This window comes from Quercus robur, chromosome 3, assembly GCF_932294415.1.
Source record: "Quercus robur chromosome 3, dhQueRobu3.1, whole genome shotgun sequence".
Lineage (NCBI taxonomy): Eukaryota > Viridiplantae > Streptophyta > Magnoliopsida > Fagales > Fagaceae > Quercus > Quercus robur.
This window is the reverse complement of record NC_065536.1, coordinates 24,514,299-24,530,072: the sequence shown is the minus strand read 5'-3', so window position 1 is coordinate 24,530,072 and position 15,774 is coordinate 24,514,299. Positions and strand designations below refer to the sequence as shown.

General features: G+C 31.6%; 1 pseudogene; it reads right to left on the bottom strand.

Moving 5' to 3' along the window:
- Positions 1-6,183: 6,183 nt before the first annotated feature.
- On the bottom strand, positions 6,184-11,362 carry LOC126719429 (protein SIEVE ELEMENT OCCLUSION B-like; annotated as a pseudogene).
- Between the last annotated feature and the right edge of the window lie 4,412 nt (positions 11,363-15,774).

The window sequence follows — 15,774 nt, the reverse complement described above, 5'->3', positions numbered from 1 at the left end:
GATTTCACAGATTATGACAAACAAGTGTTGGAGAAGGAGCTTTATCATTTTGAGCATAATGTAGTATGAGATCTAGAGTTCAAAAAATTGAAAAGTTTATCTGAGTTATGTCAATGGTTAGTGAGAACAGGAAATTCAGAACACTACAAACTTACTTATAGAATGGTGAGACTTGTGCTTACTATTCCAATTTCTACTGCTACTATAGAGCGAGCATTTTAAGTTATGAAAGTTGTCAAAACTAACCTTCGAAACAAAATGGAAAATGATTTTTTCACGGACTCTTTGATGTTATACATTGAAAAGGATATAACTTCAACATTTAGTTTGGATTCAATCGTAGATGATTTTGAAGATTTGAAAGAGCGTTGAGTTCCCTTTTCACAAATGATTGTATTAAGAAACAATAGTGTTTCGTGTCTTTTGTTTTTGTTGGTAGATGATTGTATCTTAATATATTAAGAAACAATGATTTTTGGGTATTTGTCTTGGTTGATAGTTTATTAATACTATATGGATGCATATTTGAAAATTTTTTTTCGCTTATCTCCCCCCCCCCCCCCAACTTGAAATGCTGGGCCCGTTCCTAGATTGAACCTACTAACCTATACCAATATTAGCTGCAATTCTCACTCGGATTTATTCTTGTAGAGATTTCTTCTTTACACAGATCCCAATATGTGACTAATAACATTGCACAAATCCCACTACTTGACTAACTCCACAGCAACCCTTTTAATTGTTATAGCTGATTTGTAGCAACTTCACACAAAAACACCAATAAGATCTTCAATTGTTAGTGCTAGAGATTTTGCTTGGTACAGAACCCAAAGGTGCACAAAATTCACAGCAAGATCTCTTTCTTCTATTTTTTGATACACAAGTTCAAAACATGGAGGCTAGGTTTCAATATAAAAACCTTATAAAGCATTAGGGTTTCTCTCTAGCCAACATCCACGACGGCTTACTCTATTGACACTAACCTGATAGTAGCCCTTTCTCTTTTTGTGACTCTACTCACTTATCAGTTATTTTAATTTAGCCTCTAGGTTGCTCCCTCCAGGATCCAACCACAAAGCTGTAATTCATTTCATCCCATACTCAATGAGTTACACCCGATTACTTTGGGTAATGGTTGGCTCTGATATCAAATGTTAGGAACCCATGGGTAGAACTCACCCTTGAAAACTAGCTTGCAAAGGGAGGGTGCCTAAGAGTTTATATACACATGTTTAAGCTTACAATTAAACAATGTGGGATACTAGGATCATAACACAGCTTATTTAAATAGGAGCTTAATAGGCCTTTTAATAGGCTCTTCTATTAGGTCACACAAACCCACAAACAATGGTTACTTAGAATAAAATTTTGCTAGCTAATTCTAAAGTCTCGTAGCTCAATAGATCCAGAGGCATCAAGATAGGTATCGAGCTTCATTAAGTCTTGATATATTGACATATATCAAAGAGGTATCAGGACCTGCAGATTCAACTTTTCTTGAGTAGTCTAATGTTTTCAATAATACCACTTGTAGATTCACTCATAATCTTCTAGAACACATTAGAAACTAAGACTCAAATACATATAAAGTGCATTTTGATCTTAGATATGCCAATACATAAAAATATGACTCATAGAAATTGGATTTTTTAAATTTAAAAAATTTGAAGAAAATAAAATAAAATTTATGAAACTTAACCACAAAATTTAAAGAAATTTGATGAAAATGTCTTAATTGAATAAAATTGAAGGTTAAAACTTAGATAACTCAATTGAACGTAAGTAAAGGTAGAGAATTGAAATGAATTTTGGTCATATTTAGAGAGTGCAATTTGCATTTATGCCTTTTTTTTAAAAAGAAGATTTTACCAATTATATTAATTAGAACTCACATAAACATACCTTTAATTGCTTAGAGTTATCAAAAAAAATAATATAAGAGTTTCTCAAATATATATATATATATATATATATATAAAAGAAGTAAAGTCTACCTACTACTATTTTATTTATCACCCCAAATTATTTTTGGACAAAGTTTTATTACAAAATTGGTTGTAGCCTAAGGTTACAAATTTACTCAAATTAAAATTTTATATTAGAGTAATATGTGAAAAATTGTAGGCTTTCAACAGTTAAAAACTATGATTTTATATTATTATTAAATTTTAACACATGCATATGAAAGTTTGATATAAAAATATTTATATGAAACAAGAACAAATTTAATTACTAAGTATTAATATTGTGGGAGGAAACTTAGTCTCGAACCCCAATCAGGTATTGTCATCTTCGGAATTAGTGGCACGAGGCACAGACCTAATCCTCAAGGTTTTGCTCAATTCCACATTGGGGAGAGACGCCTCCCACCTTTCCTTGTAAGCACTTGGCCTAAGGAAGGGCATACCATAGTGTGTGTGATCATGTGAGCAAGTCTAAAAAACTGCGTGTGCACTCATGCACACTATGCACTCCTTCGGGTCCATCGGCCGACGAAGGGGGAAGGTGGGGGTTTCCCCTTAAACCATCACACACACTATGATACACCCTTCCTTAGACCAAGTGCTTATAAGGTAAGGGTGGGAGATGTCTCTCCTCGATGTGGGATTAAGCAAATTCGTGCGGGTGGAAGCAAGGGTCGACCCTGCCTATCCTAAAGTGAACAATACTTGATTGGGGTAAGATTCGTTCCTCCCACAATAGTGTTTTTTTTTTTTTTTTTTTTTTTTTTTGCAAAAGGGTGGTTCTGTTTGTTGTCTCTGCTAGTGCTAGTGATGATTTCAAAGACGATATGAAACTGAGGGAAAATTTGGTAGTAGTTGAGACTTGAGACTTGAGAGTGACACTGATGGGTGAAAAAAAAATTTAATTTTGTGTGAGAAAAAATGTTATTTTAAATTAAATATTGATAGTCTGATAGAGTTTTGAGACAAAATTCTTCACGTAATGGGAAAAAAAAATGATGATTCTATCAGAAAAGAGTGACATACAAATAACAACAGTTTGTCCCCTTTAATAATCTATATATATATAACCGAAACTTTTGAAACTCTCACAATTTTCCACATGAGCACAATATTTAAATAAAATTATCATTTTATTTAAATAAATTATTTTTGTTTAATCCAAACTTAACAATGAGTGAAACTCTATCTCTCTAACAAGTCCAACTTAAACTCAAACTCTAAAACTCATTATTATCATCTATATATATATATATATATATATATAAAGAAAAAAAGAGAAAGACTCCTATTAGGAGTCTCTCTTCCCTCCTCAATAAATAAAACAAAAGAAAACCCTAAACATGCACCTCTACCCTTCTCAAACCCTACCTGAAGCGGCTCAAAGTAAACACAATATTGATACAATTTGTCTCCAATGAAAGTTTTCCATGTGAAGAAGCAATGAATCACATGGCAAACTGTAGAATAATAAAATTATTGTGATGAAATTTGAGACCCGTTCACCGTACTTTATTACAGCCATGCGATATATTGAGAACAATGACAATCCTTAAACAATGTTTTAGTTTTAGACGAAAGTTTGTCTTGGCTAGCAATTTAGTATCATATGGCACAATACCGTGACAAGCTCATGGTAAATTTATCATCTATATTATAATGTGGGTTTGAAGGTTTTGCAATGCTAATCCTTATCTATTTAGACAAATTGTATTTGTTTTATTGTGTTTTGTTCTTTTCTTTCTTTTTTTCCCCTCATCAGAAGGCGGTGGTAGTGCAATTCTTAAGTCCCCAAGAATGTGTAGCTTGACTCCAACATCTCCATATCATCGGTACTACGTGTTAATAAGTCCTTTAAGTTCTTGCATTCAGTTATAGCTTTTTTATGTTCACAATTCAAGATGTGATTGTGTGAGCCTTTGTTTTGTTTCTTTGTAAGTAGGTTATGTTTTGTGTAAGCCTTTGTTTATTTCTTGGGAATGTTTAAATTAGTTTTTTTTTTCCTCACAGTTTTCTCACCAATCAACCTGAACACAATTGAATCTCTTTTGCTATCTTTGATGTTAGGGTCTCAAATTTCATCACTATAACTTTCAAGTATAGAGTCAACAACCTTTAAATAATAAAATTTGACTGCATTAGCTTTCCATCTTATAGAATAGAGTATATTTATGTACATAATGTGACACCAGCCAGTAACATAATTTAGAGGCATTAATTTTGACCATAAGAATGCATCATATGATACAAAGCTAAAGATGCAAAAGAGTTAATTTGGTTGATTGAGATTGTTTATTTGGTATTTTCAGGTACATAGCAGCTATTTAGGCTATTATAGAATCAGCCTCAACCTCGGATTCATGGTTTGAGATTTTCATAAAGATAGTGCTCAGTGAAAAAGCATTAACAATATTTTACTTTCCTTGGTGAGTGCAAAAGTTTGAGTTTGAGTTTTAAAATGTTTAATTTTTTTCACACGGTCGTTATCCTTCTAATTTTTTGTTATTATTTTAAAAAAAATCGATAAAATTATTTTAATGATTTAGTTTAAAAGAGATTACATTAAACAACCTCATTTTAAGAAGTTGGATATTTTTGGTGTTTTAGAAGGTGCAAAAGTGGTGTAGAAAGTAGAGCCTTAAGTTGCACATTGTTACGGCAGATATCAAACTATCATCCTAATTAGTTTATGTAGTTTGATGATACGTTCCTTATGCTCTGAAGAGTGAAAGGAAGTTGTGTGTGGGCTTGCACAAAATATGATGGGGATGTGCAAAGTGATTTCTTAGCCTAAGGTTTGTGTCGATATGGGAATAATATGTGCTTGACATATCATTCTTTGTAACTTTTGCTACTTTTGTTGTAAGTGAATGCATAGGTGTCTAAGGTCGTATTTTAAGGTTTTATTATTATTTTTGCTACTTTTGGGATTTTAATGTTATTCAAAATTTAAGTTAATTATTTTTTAAATTTGCACTTAATTTGGCTAGATGGTCCATACTCCTAAATTTTAGGTGCTTTTTTTTCCTTTGGTTGGTTAGTGTGGAAGTTCAAGAAGGTTAAGGAATTAACGAATAGGATTTTGGCAATATTCTTTTGCTCAATTATTGGGATTTGACAAATAGATATTAATGTTGAATTTTGCAAAATTAATTTTATTTTGGATTAGCATAAGGCACCATCATTTGATTGGAATAATTTTCAACTTATAGTAACATCTTAAAGGACAATTGAAATTGCATTTAATTAACAAAAGAAGAAAAAGAAATCAAGTTAATTTTGCATATGTTATATATGTATCACATTTATATAAAACCTTCCCGCGTATAACGCGGGTTAGCGACTAGTTATGGCAAAAATTAAGACTTTTGATGTGATACTATAATTTACAAAAAAAAAAAATTGTGTAATAAATTGAGATTTTTTATGTTACACTAGAAAACATTTCATTAAAATTTAAAATAAGGCTACATAAAGTCCAACCTATGGAAACAGGTGGAAGAGTTTCCATAGGGCTAAGGCCCCACGGTTCTAATTGGAAGGTTCAACATTCCAAGTTTGCTAACCTGGACATGTAGTGGGCTGATTAGGAACTGAGATGATTAGGAACTGAGAGAAGCTAGAATAGCCTGGATATAAGAGATAAAAGCCTATTGGGCCTGCTTGGCTTCAATACAGATCAAACAGTACCCTTCGAGAATGAGGTCAATTAATCCCTAATTTTGATTTTCTATACTGCCATCTGCCAAAAAGGGAAGAAATTATTCACTAGGGCAGGAAGAAAAAATCTAGTACCACAAACTATTACACTTTTGTTTTTTTACCACAATTGTGATGTGACAAAGTTTGAACAATGAAGAAAAAATAATTGATCCATATGTAAGTAATAGACAGACTCATAATCTATTACATTAAAATTGTAACAAAAAAATTGTGGAAAAAGATGAGACTTAGTAATGCAACATATATCAATACCAATATGAATATAATTACACAGATTTCCTTTCATAAACCAAGAGAAAGGAATAACACAACCAATAAAACATACACTCTGCCCTTTCCTAGGGGCTTCTTTAAGTAGGAAATATAACACACTGCATGCCTTTCTCTAGTGGCATTAGATCACACATCATAATAAAACATAAATATTTAATAGTCACAGCACACCTCACCTCATTTGGTTACCAATATAACCACATTATTTAATTTAGTAGCAATACTAAGTCTTAAGTGAGGTAACAACATAATGCACAGCCTATGCAGCACCATCGTTGTGGCAACACTTGTAACTGATATGCGTGTCCATGATGCGCTGACAATGGGAGCATTCCAAGGTCTCTGGTATTTTCCCAGTGTTGTATGGAATTTTAATGTGGTGGCAGATGTGTTTTTCATCCTTAAAAACCTCGTCATGGTAATCTTTGAAAGCCAATGCGAAGTCCTTCTCGTTTAACTTAATCTTCCATTTTTCAAACTCTTCCACCACCTTCAAAATAACTTCGCCACTACTCACCAATACCACGCTAGACCCTTTGGTGAGCACAGCCCATTCTTTCTCATTCTTGTAGGAAAGCAATGTCTGGATTTCTTGAGCCACCTCGTCTATCTGGGTTTTCCCTTGAGCCTTGGAAATGAACAGGCTCTCAATGTTGGTCCAGAAGCGCACTAGGTCGACCTTTCCTTCGCTCTCAGAGACGGACACCAACTGTATAGATATCCCTTTTTGCTTTATCAAGTCTTGATCAGCAAGAACCTTTACCCTTTCAGGAAATTTTTGGATCCACTCTTTGTCCTGGCCTCCATACAAAAAGATGTATTTCTTCTCTTTGATCTGAATGAGCAAGAGATATATATGTCTATAAGTGATACTAGATTTACTATAAATTTTATCAAACTCTTATAAATTGATGCTATCACCAATCATAAAAAATAATTCAAATGGTCATTTATTATTATCTTGTTATATTCAATATCATGTCCGTTTGAAAGTTTTTAGTAGGCTTAGCATTTTCTATATGTGTGTGTTCGCGCACGCATTAGATCTGTGAAATGACTTTACCCAGTTTTCAATCTCAGAATTAGCATTAATTATCGGTGACCAAAGCCAACTGAAATCCGTCTCCATAGTTTTCACTTTTGCGCTGGTGAAAGGGAAGGCCTCAACTCCGTAGATACTGAAGATTAGGATGGCATTCTCACATTCCATTTTTCCTTGAGGGTTCAACACCACAAGTAAGGGCTTAAACTTAAAGTTCCACTGCTTCTTGATGAACCTACAGCTTGCTTTTGGTAAATAGTAACGCGCTACGTACCAGGGCATTGTAGACCGCTTTGTCTCAAATTCCTTATCCAAGCCCTCCCTCAATTGCTCCACAAATGGGATCCATACAATCTTATATTGCTCCTCCTTCTCCTTCCCTGCTTTATCAAAAATTTTCTGAAGCATTGAAATGTCATCATTGGAGATTTCTAGGTCTGAAATGAACAAGAAGATATTCTTCCCCTTCAGGACATCAATTTCAACCTGCAATTTGTGCAATACATTAATGGGTGCATGTCAAGAAACTTATCTTAGCACTGATTCGGTAAGAAAATTATTATGTGTCAATTCACACATTGATCAGCTAGAACTTAGTTGTCTACTATTTTTTTTAAAAAAAAACATGTACCCGCCTTAGCTCACATAATTTTGTGGGGAAGTTATAAAATTAAGGCTTTAATTAAATGGTATGAGTTATTCATAAGTAGATTGAGTTCCACCCAAGTAAAAAAAAAAAAAAAAAATTAATTAGTAAAAGAATGAAGCTCAAATTTAAGTATATGTTTGACTATGATCAACGAACCAAAGTCAAATATATATAATAATGTGATTCTAAACAAGTTCGTGAGTATAGGTTTCAATTGGGGCATATATAATAATAGTTATTTATATGTGTATGTGTATTAAAAATATACTTATATAAATTTAAAATTGGATAATGTAAATTTGTATATGAGTTTATAAGAAATCAAATTACTATTTATAATATAAATAGTCCATATATATCGTGCTAAATAGGGTTTAATTATTATTGAGTATACACGTCTATTTGAATAACTCAAATAATATAATCTCTAATATATATTTTGTCAAAAATATTGTAACTCAATTGACATTTTTTAATGTTTTTAACGAGATATCTAAGATTCAAATCTTTTACCTCCCAACCACTAAATTATCCATACACAAAAAAGAATATATATATATATATATATAAAATACTCTTTTTTCTTTTCTTTTTTTGGTTCAATATTATAATGTTTAAAAGCTATATATAAATAACCGTTTGTATTTTTTTTTTTTTTTTTAAGAAAGAGGTAAGGTAACATTATTTAAAATAGAATTGATAGATCAATATAAATTTTTTTTTTTTCCAACAACACTCGCACTTCTAGAGTAGAAATATATATATTACGGCAATCAAACTATTATTGAGTGATCTCATCCTCTTATACAAGAACAAAAGATGCATGTACTAGAAAAGCATACCTGTGTTTTAGTAGAACCATCAATCAGTGGCTGCATCCTGTTTGTTGGATCGATCAGTTCATGAAGTACCTCCGTGATCTCCATAGAGGTTTGAAAAAGTTTTACGAGCTTCCCGTAATCCTGTGTCTCCGCTGCATTAAACCAAGATCTTTCATCATTATAGTACTAGTCCATCTTTTAAGGCAATGAATTAATTTAATGTGCAGTGCATCACAACTGACAAGCAAGGAAGTTTGCATCATTATAAATGAAACCACCGCTAAGTACTAACCTATTTGTTCTTTGCAAAATACTATCTGCTTCTCGAGTTCGGTGAGGATGACGTTCAGTTTATCCGCAAAGGGGTTTAGTTCCTGTTTCTTGTCCCTGGAAATTAACAGAACCATGGTTTTTTAACAGTTGTAAGATGGTATATAGTATATACCATGCATCTATATGACTATATCATCCTTAATTGGCTTGTGTTTTTGTGATATGGTAGGGACCAATCATGTATTTTATAGCATTTTTACAATATTTTTACAAAAAGTATAAATGTGGCAAATTTTTACTAATTTTTATTTGAGTCCACCACTAACATCACTATTTGACTTACAAATAACAACTTATTTAGCTATTTGTAAAAAAGTTTGTAAAATAATTTGTAACTTTAGTATTTTCTTTTATCAAATGTTTACTATAGCCACAACTTTGTCATAACTTATTCGTGAAGTGAGTTGTGAATGGTGGAGTTATGGACTCCACCACTCACAATTGGTCACATGGGCAAGTTGTGATTTTAGTTATAGGCAAGTTGTAACTTTATTTATGATCCTAACATTTTTAAAATATCAAGTGAAAAATTCGGTAATTTTTTCTATGTCAATAGTAGAAGTATATTACATTAACAATAAATTTTTCTATACAAACCTTGCAAAATAATGTTTTGAGTTTTAAATCACAAAATAACTACAGACTTTATCAAGATGTGAGATAAACTTTCTTTAAGACTACTAAGTCAGGATTTGAGGATGCCATATAATATACATGGGCTTGAACTAGAACTTGAACTTACTCATCGAAAATAAGGCAGGATGATAGCTGAGTTGTGCTTGCTACAATGGTTGTAATAGCCCAATAAACATCCAATTTGATACGGCCCAGCACTGTTGCCAATTCGGATCCATCCTTTGTGTCAAAATCAAAATTGGACAGTTTCTCCAACTCAAAGATGCATTTAATCACTTTCATTGTGGTTTTAACCACTTTGTTAAGATCAATAAAGGCTTGCTGGTTCTTCTGCATTGTTACGCCTTTTAAGAGAACAGGTACTCGCTTGAGTGTTCCTACTGATTTGGCGAGTTCCTCCGATGACTGAATTTTCACAAGCAGACAGAATTCTCCATAGTCCAAAGCAAAAGCCGCCAGGGTCAGCACTGCCTTTGCATCCCAGGAATAGCGTGATAACAAATTATTAAGTATTGACAGTGTTGTTCATGAGCAATTGGATAACCTGGTTCCTTGCATTGCATCTGACATTTAAAAAAAAAAATTTGATGTGAGTAAATAAATAAAAAGACAATGTCATTGACCAAATGGTTCCATATATACTAGTTATGAATTCCATTCTATTCCGCCCGAAACAGTTGGGATTTTTTATTTCAATTAATTAACAAGTACAAATTACTCATCTATTCCCTTGTGTTCTAAATCCCGACCATCTTATTTCATTCTACTTAGTATGGTGATTTTGGTTGGTATGTAAATGAATCATTATTTTTTTCTTCAATTTTCTTTTTAATATTACTTCACTCACATATGACATTTTATTATTATTTTCCTTTAACAATGTGTTTTTCTTGTTTACTTTACTCACATATATGACAGTTTTTTTTTCTTCATTAATATATTTTTTCTTTAATTATATATCACATGTTATATCTTCATATTATGCAACGATGATATTAAGAATGTGCATATTATTGATTTTGAATTAATAATTAGGTATTGTATAATATCATATGATGTAGACTTAGGTATATAAATTTTGTAACATATATATAGAAACTTTTAGCAATAACCCCAAAACGATACATTGAAATAAGCCGGTATCAAAATGTTTTGTTCAAATGGACAAACCAAAATGGGGTCTGAAGCAATATTTAGAACATTTTGATATTATATATATATTAAATTGATCATTATCCTTTTAATACAAAAAGGAGTGAAACTGAAAAAAAGAAAAAAGAAAAATGCAATTACCTCAAAGGAAATTTTCTTGAGTAAACACAATGGTGGACTAAAACTTGCTTTGGGGGTCTTCTCCTCCAAGTGTTCAATGGTTGCTTGGGTACCCTGCTTTTGCTGTAATTAAGTGTCAAAGCTAGTGTTCATGGCATTTTAATAGAACAAAGCCAGTGGACAAAAAGAAGTGATCGATCATATATTTAATAACAATTAATGAGTCTCATATCACGGTCTTAACATTTTTAAAACAAAAAAGAAAAAGAAAAGTCGTAGTATATAACTAATATGCTAAAAGTCTAAACAAAGCATTGTAATAAAATTCTAAAACCAAATTATTATGCATGGTCTATTGGTAGAGGAAAGTGAGAATTACTGAAGTGTAAACCTTCAGACCTTTTTTTTTTCTCAAAAGAAGGTATACTAATACTATACCTGCAAAAAATTATCAACCACCAGAGTGGAACGGTTGAGGATTTTCTCGGCCATAATGAAAAGAGATTCAACATCCAACTTTTCATTAACGTGGAAGTGGGTTGGACAAATTTGTCTCAAGATCTCATTGTCGGACAAGGTAAATTGATATGAAGATATCGCCATGTTGTTATGTTACAGAAACAAGATGACCAAAGTCTCTATGGGTTTAGTGCAGTGAAGGGGGGAGGCTAATATGGTTTATGTTGTTGCCATCTGCCGGCCTCGTCCATTTATATAGCCATAGGAGCGGTAAACAGTAAAGGTTTGTTTGGCAGACTATAATAAATACGGTAATGTAATAGTTATTTCTGCTTTAGCTATTCAGTAGTTTTTTTTTTTTTTTTTTAAATAATTTGATTATGTTTTTATTATAGAGAATAGTCATTTTTTATGAATAATAATTATTTAAAAGAAATGGGTTCAAGTTACACCTAGTGTAAGTTCACAAGAATTACACATTTTTTAAAGGGCAAAGTTTAGCTACAAAATTAGTTGTAGTTTTAGGCTACAAACTTACTTAATATCTTTTTATTGGATGTGAATTTTGATAAATCCACCATTGGATTACATCTTCTTCTTATATCCTCCATGCTTGCAAAATTTCAAGAAAATTAAAAATCAATAGCTATGTCATCAATAAATTTTTTAAATTGCAAGTTTTTGTAATTTAAAATTATGCACAAAATATAAGCTTATAGATCATATAGTAAATGATATCTGATTGACACAAAATTTAACATATGTATTAAGGGCGTAAAGAACATGCAATTCAACGGTTAGATTTTCAAAATATGTTGTAGTATTTATTTTATTGAGTGAGTTTGTAGCCTTAAGTTACAACCAATTTTGTAGCTAAATTTTGTCATTTTTTAAATCATTAATTACTATTAGATTTATTGGTCAAATCTTCTTATTAAAAAAAAAAAAAAAAAAAACTATAGAATTAACTTTCCACTATCCTCACGTCATCATCTTCTTCCTCTCATCCTCTCTCACATCTTTCTTCTTGCACTATGTACTTTTAGGCCATTGCCATTATTACTCCCTTTGAGACTATACCCAATCTGTCAGTCAAAAGAGCATTTTAGTGAATAAATTGAGGAGATTCTAGCCTTTTGCACTTAATTTTTAAAAAAATTAGCAATATGTCCATATTTCGAAACTATATAGGGATATGCCCCTGTTTCGATACTCGATTACCTTAAAATCGAGTTTCAATGAAATACTCGATTCGTAGAAAATCGAGTTATGCCAAATAAAACTAAAAAAAAAAAAAAAAAAAGCATGGAACTCGATTTTAGGGAAGTCGAGTTCCAAAACGCCGCTATAGGGCTTTAAAACGTCACTATAGAGCTTAAAAACGCCACTATAGGTTCCCTTACCCTGATATGGGGACTTATAAAAAAAATTTTGCAGGAAAACGCCGTTATAGGGCTCGAAAATGTCACTATAGGGTTTAAAAATGCTACTATAGGGCTCCCAGAACAGGGCGATCACACTTATAAAAAAATTTTTGCAGGAAAACGCCGCTATAGGGCTTAAAAATGCCACTATAGGGCACCCTGAATATGGGCCAATCACAGTTATAAAAAAATTTGCAGGAAAACGCTGCTATAGGGCTTTAAAACGTCACTATAGGGCTCCCTAAATATGGGGCTATGACACTTATAAATTTTTTTTTTGCATGGAACTCGATTTCCGGAAACTCGAGTTCCACGCAATTTTTTTTTTTTTTTTTTTTTTTTAAGTTTGATCAAGCATAACTCGATTTTCTACAAATCGAGTATTTAATTGAACTCGATTTTAGGATAATTGAGTATCGAAACAGGGGCACGCTCCTATATAGTTTGCAAACAGGGGTATATTGCTAATTTTTTAAAAAATTAAGGGTAAAATGCCAGAATCTCCAATAAATTGAAAAAATCAGAGCCTTTTTTTTCCAGCATTTGTCCCTGTTTCCCTTTCAACCGTTCATGTTCAAACATCATTCTAAAGGAAGTCAAGGTGCACTTTCGTAATTATCCCCGAATCCCAAGCCCATTTCCACAGCTTTAACCCTCATTCTTTTTTTTTTTTTTTTTTTTTTTTTTTTTTTTTTTTTTTTTTTTTTTTGAGGATCTAACCCTCATTCTATTTAAGCACTCATACCTCCCACTCTCTCTCACCCTAGTCTCCTTCAATAGTTCAAAACTTGTCCTCCTAATTTCTTCTCTTTCAATCCACGTTTCTTAGTTACAAATCTTCAGTCTTTGATCTTATAGATCATACCAATTATGAGATTTTAGGTACATAATGGGATATTTTACCTAAGCCACTTAATTTCTTTATGTTGCATAAATATTCTCTCTAAAAGAGTTTACATCATGCATGTTCTCTTGGTTCACTTTTCTTGAATAGTGTAATATGTAAAACTTTTTGAGGATGAAGATAATGGATAATATTCTTGTATTAATGCGTGTAACATGTAAACTTATTATTATGCTCTTTGTTGCTTTGTACAAATTTTAGAGTGCTTGCCGTAGTAGCGGCTCTAGGAATTTTGTTTAGGAGGTTCATTAAAAAATTTTAATAAAAAAAAAACTTGAATATATCAAGTTACTGACAAAAAAATAATAATAATAATCCATGAAATTTTACAATTTCCTTTTACAAGTATTCAAATTTTGAATTATGAGTATCTATTGCCAATGTGGGTAGGTATGAGCCTACAATCATTTTATTTTTTTAAGTTTATCTAACATTTTTATTTTTATGCAGTTTTTATTATCAATTTGTTATTGTTTTTATAAAAATATTTTAAACTAAATGACTAAACTAAACTCATTGGTTTTGTATTAATTATTAATGCACACAACGACACTCATTCTTACATAAAATTATACACTAGTGTCTACTTAACCAATCAAATGCTTGGACAATCACTAACTTTACGATTTTTTTTTCTTAAATTTTACCAACTTTATAACAAAAAATTATTATAACATGATAACAATACACACACATGTAACAAACCATCTCTATTTCCTAATTATTAAATTATATAAATTTATATTATATTTATATTGTACACACAAACATCCACACACTTCATAATTCACACAAATAACATTATAACAAAAAGTAATGCACACAATCAATATTAGACACACTCACACATATAATATAAATTTATAAAAAATAGTGACACTTACAATTCACAAACACTTACTCTTTATTCTTAGAATTGGAAATATTTATAATAAAGGTGTGTAAAATTTAAGTTAGGGTGTGCAAAAATATTTTTAAGAAAAAATTATAGTGTTAAACTAACCAAAAAGAATATATTTTATATATATAAATTTTTTTTTTTTTTTGAAAGTCAGGGGGTTCATTTGAACCCCTGAGAATAATGTAGTGCCGCCCCTGGTGCTTGGTTGATTCTAATCTCATGCAAATGTGGTAAGTTCTTTATTCTCATATATATATATATATATATATATATATATTTTAAGTCAGGGGTTCATTTGAACCCCTGATAATAATGTAGTGCCGCCCCTTATCCTTGGTTGATTCTAATCTCATGCAAATGTGGTAAGTTCTTTATTCTCATATATATATGTATATATATATATATATTTTTTTTTTTTTTTTTTGAAGTCAGGGGTTCAAATGAACCCCTGACAATAATGTAGTGCCGCCCCTGGTCCTCGGTTGATTCTAATCTCATGCAAATGTGGTAAGTTCTTTATTTTCCAGATTATAAAGAAAAAAGGTTCTTTGATTTTTGTTGGGAAGAAAAGATCGAGTGAGTAATAGATTACTCCCTAGAAATCAATGGTGATGGCCTAAAAGTACCTAGTGCAAGAAGAAAGATGTGAGAGAGGATGAGAGGAAGAAGATGATGACGTGGAGGACAATGGAGAGTTAATGCTATAGTTTTTTTTTTTTTTTTTTCCTTTAATAAGAATAGTTAATGTCTAAATCACTCATTTCTAGAAAGTAATAATGACTAGGAGTTTGCATGGTGGGTTAAAAAAAAGGGGATTTTTTGACCCAGTCCAACCCAACCCATCACAAAAGTCCAACCCAACCCACATGGGTCGGGTTGAACCCATGAGTTTGACAATTTTTTTTATTACTATTATTATTAAATTGAGCATAAAAAATATAAATATAAATATATTAAAAAAAAAAAACCAAGGATTAGTATCAATGTAACTCCTTAAAGGCAAACAACACTAATGATTAGATAACAATTGTAATTTACTAGGATTTGTTTGAACTAATTAGCTTTTATATAGGATAGGAAGAGTTGGTTTTTTTTTTTTAATTATTAATTATATAATATATATTAAATATATGGGTGGGTCGGGTCAAGTTTGGTAGGTTTGGAATTTTATAACCCAAATCCAACCCGACCCGCTATCCAAAAAAATTTTGTAACCCAACCCAACCCAACCCACCAAGCCCTAAAAACTTACCCAACCCAGCAGGTTGACGAGTTGACAGGTTGGCTGCACACCCCTTTATAACAATACTATGAGTGTTTTTTGACCCTTAGATCTAATAGTAATCAATGGTCCAAAGAATGTGTAACTCTTA